This window comes from Phyllostomus discolor, chromosome 4, assembly GCF_004126475.2.
Source record: "Phyllostomus discolor isolate MPI-MPIP mPhyDis1 chromosome 4, mPhyDis1.pri.v3, whole genome shotgun sequence".
Classification (NCBI taxonomy): Eukaryota; Metazoa; Chordata; class Mammalia; order Chiroptera; family Phyllostomidae; genus Phyllostomus; species Phyllostomus discolor.
In genome coordinates, this window is record NC_040906.2 from 190966225 (window position 1) to 190970365 (window position 4141).

The following is a 4141-nucleotide window of genomic DNA, read 5'->3' on the forward strand; positions in this document are numbered from 1 at the left end:
ACAAGTGGCCTGGATACTGCATTAAAAATGCATTTTTTGCACTTTACAATACTTTCGTTATTTTAGATTCATACACATTGTCTTCAGTCTCCGCTTGCATAGATCCAGATTTGGAAGAATCTCACTGGTCTTCTAACCCATATTTTGCTTACATAACTTTTTAAACATTACTAACGGATGTTACAGCATTTAACCTTGAAAACTGTTAATAGCTACTTCACAAAAGTAATGTACTTCATTAAAGGAAATGTGAACAAATAAAAGTCTGGCATGAAGTTGAGCTAAAATCCATAACCATGTCTGTATTTCTTATAAACATTTATCATCTGCTACTCCAATTCTTTTAATGTCCTCCCACTCTCTTAAGTTCCTAAATCTGACACTGTAAGATAAACACTCTTTGGAAATTATCTCTTTAGAACAGCAAATAAAGGTTCTATTGTTTACATTAGTGCAGCTATTGCTTATTCACAAGTGCACCTTAAGCCTGTGTTTGCTCTTTTAAACACATCACACTTTTAATGCGTATTGGACCTGTATAGGAAACCTCTAGCCCTTCTGAAAATCAGTTTTGTCGTCTGTATATTCCTTATACATACTTAGAAATTCATCATTAATTATGAGTATGATACTTTCAATTATGGTTTTGATGTAAAAGTCATATAAAATTTTGTTTCTAATATGTTTTATGTTAATTATCTGTTGAAGTTTTGTCTCTCTGGCCAATTTGGTCATCTTATTTTTTTTCTCAAAATTTGGAACACTTCACAAATTTCTGTGTTATTTCTTGCACAGGGGTCATGCTAATCTTTTCTGTATCATTCCAATTTTAGTAAATGTGCTGTCTATATGTGCCTGATAGCCATTTTACCTGTCTTCCTCTGAAAAAGAAGAAACAAATATCAATTTATTTAATCTAGAAATTTGATAGAACTGATCAAGAATCAACCAAATTGTACAATAACGTACAATAACGAATTTCATTCTGTACAGAGATCCATAGTTATTAAGGGGAGAAAGAATAAGATCATTTAAGCAAACATCACCTGTTAATTTTATAGAAAGTGAGACTCAGAGAAATAAAATGGTTTTCTTAACATGGTTAAACATTTGTTGAAACCAAGCTATATTACATTTATTTGTAGTACCTTCTACTTCAGGAAAAAAATTCAAGATTCTTATGGTTGATATATAAGCTGTGAAAATTAATTATGGCTGGTTGTTAAAATGTATTCATTTATCTAGATTTTAGACATAGAGATATTAGGAATTCTGTTACTAGTGTCTTAAAATAGTGTCTTAACTAGTGTCTGTTATAGTGTCTTAAAAGAAGAAACAAGTGACACCGATACCTTCTTTTCCCTGATAATTACTATAATGTTTCTTCATGGATGTGTGCATGGTAGCCTGATGTTTAGTTTTAGATGGGAGTGAAAGGAAGTTAGAATACTTTCTCATTTAGTACCTGAAAATAAAGTATTGAACTCTGGAGTCCTCTCAATCTCAGAACGTTCTGACCTCAGAAACAGTTTTATCACACTATTGGCTGCTGGCTTAGTCTGTTAGAATAATTGTTTTTGTTAATGTCGAGAGAAGTAAAGAAAGTCATGATTTATTGATCTGTTTTTCTGGCTGGCTGAAATAAGTGAATTGGTATCAATTCCCTATGCATGTATTGATTGTTATATAAAAGGACCTCTATAGGGGCAGTCAAATACTATTGGAAGTAGTTAAAAATATCTCCTGATAAACCTAATGAGATTTTCATAGAGTCAATTTATTTGAGCACTACATTCTTGTTTTTGTCATTTTCAGAGAAAATAGAAAGCCAATTTAAGTTTGGTGTGGCTCTTTTTACTTGTGAACCTAAAGTGACCAACTGTCCTCATGGGCTCACAGTAAAGTTCCAAATTTAAAACTACAGTGACTGATTCAAGTTCCATAACTTGTTTCTAGTTCTCACAAATTCTCAAAGTTAATTAAGTAACTTTTAAAGAATATTGTTTATGTTATACAATACTGAAGAAAATGAAACTATGGGGTGATGTGTTTGTTCATCTTGAATTTTTCTTCACATTTCATGTTTGAAATGTCAGTCTTGCAGCATCATCGATCTACAAACAGGGTTATGGTAGAGTGATCATTATCTGGTTTATAAGTGCTTAAAAAGTGTTTTCAAGAACCTGTTTTCAGAGATCATCCCTAATAGAATAGAAGTAAATACAATTCAGATTGTCATTTTTCCTTTAAAATTTTAGAGAGCATTGATCCACTCACAGATTTAAAATACAGAGAAGTATATGGTTAGTGGAGTGATGACAAGATCATACTGATACATACAGTGCATGTAAATCTGACAACAGCAGATTGTTGTTTGAAATAGCTGTCTGCTGCTTAACAACAGGAATACGTTCTGATAAGTACACTGTTGGGTGATTTGGTGGTTGTGGGAACACTACAGAGTACTTACACAAACCAGATGTTGCAGGCTGCTACAGACCCAGACCGCAGGTACGCCACTCTCACACATGCCGTCTCTCACAGAGGAAAATGCTGTTATGTGCCACATGACCACGTGTTATTGGTATCCACAAGGTCATTTTCTTTTGGTAAAATTTCAAATGACAAAGTATATTTCCCTAAAATTACTTCACCATTGTTTTTGTCCAGAGATTTAATAAATTAAGATTGCAGAAACTATTTGCCTACACAAGGTGGGCAAAAGTAGGTCCACAGTTGTAAATATATGAAACAGCTTATTCTGGTATTTTTATTTATTACTTATTGCATTATTTTTCATATGAATAACTATAAACCTACCTTTTCGCATACTGTACTTAACATATAGTTTGGTTCTAGATTAAAATGATATAAAGTCTCCTCACGCCACCTTGCATGAAGGACTGGCAATACTAAAGGTGTTGTAGGGGCAAGAATCGTGTCTTCATTTTCTGTGGTAGTCCTATGCATTGTTAGACATTTATTACTCTGGGCACCATCAATGAGATGTATGCGGTGTCTCCCCCAAAAGAGCATTTATAAACAAAACTATGTACATAAATTTCTAAAATCCCCACATTGCATGGTTTTACTCCTCATGAAAAGTACTGCTTTATTTTTATGGTATAGATTAGATGCTGTAAATTATATAAGAATGAACACAGAGTATAGTTACTGCCATAGTGTCATTATGCATATAAACTAGAACTGAGAACTTGGAATAGAACTTACAAAGAAGGAACTTCCAGTTTAAGAAAGCCTGACTACCTCTAGAATGTAATGTTCTCCTAAAAAGCAGACAAGTACAGCAAAAAAATCAATCACCCAATAGCTATTTGACAAAAAGCAATTCTTCTAATGACTTATTGATTGAATGGTCAAATTTCCAAGAATGAGTGAATATGACAGCATTTTTCCAATTTACCAAATTTGTTCAGTTATCAATTGACAAAAATATTTCTATAGCAATTTATATTATTTCTGGCATCATACAATTGTCATTTAATTTGGAAAATAAATTTCATGTGAATTTTGTCTTTTGGATATTGTTCACATAACAAGGTCAAGAATTTTATAGTAGAATGTGTTTCATTTTCATAATGTTTTCATTCTGTCTTACATTCACTTTTTATTATGTTGATTTTTAAGTATCTAAGCACATGCTCAATTATCATCCGTCTAGACTACTTTGGCTGGAATTTCTTAATTTGACTGCAAACTGACTGTATAACTAGTAACACTTCAACTAAATTTATCTTTTATTGTAAGTGCTTCATTTCAGTGTTCTTGGTGATTATTTATATGCACTTGGTTGTTTTATCACCCTTTGGAATAATATCCGAGGAGCATGCCCATGTCTAGTTCACTGAATATTTATATTTTCTAAAATCGGTAGCTTTTTGTCATAACACGTTATAAATGCTCAATGAATAGGTCTTACTTCACTCACTGATAACTGGAGCTTGAGTGTGAAGCACATTTGACAGACTATGTCTATGGCAATCTGTTAGGAAAATAACAAGCTCAGTCCGGTAAATCATGCAGGGAAGGAATTAACAAATTTAACTTCAAGTTCAATGATTGCCATTGTATGTATGAAATCATCAGCCAATTGCTCTTTTGCTTTTTTTAAAATTTATTT

General features: G+C 32.5%; 1 non-coding gene across 1 annotated transcript; it reads right to left on the minus strand.

Moving 5' to 3' along the window:
• Positions 1 to 749: 749 nt before the first annotated feature.
• Positions 750 to 855, minus strand: LOC114495784. The gene has a single exon (XR_003684459.1). It is a non-coding gene; the product is annotated as a U6 spliceosomal RNA (small nuclear RNA).
• Between the last annotated feature and the right edge of the window lie 3286 nt (positions 856 to 4141).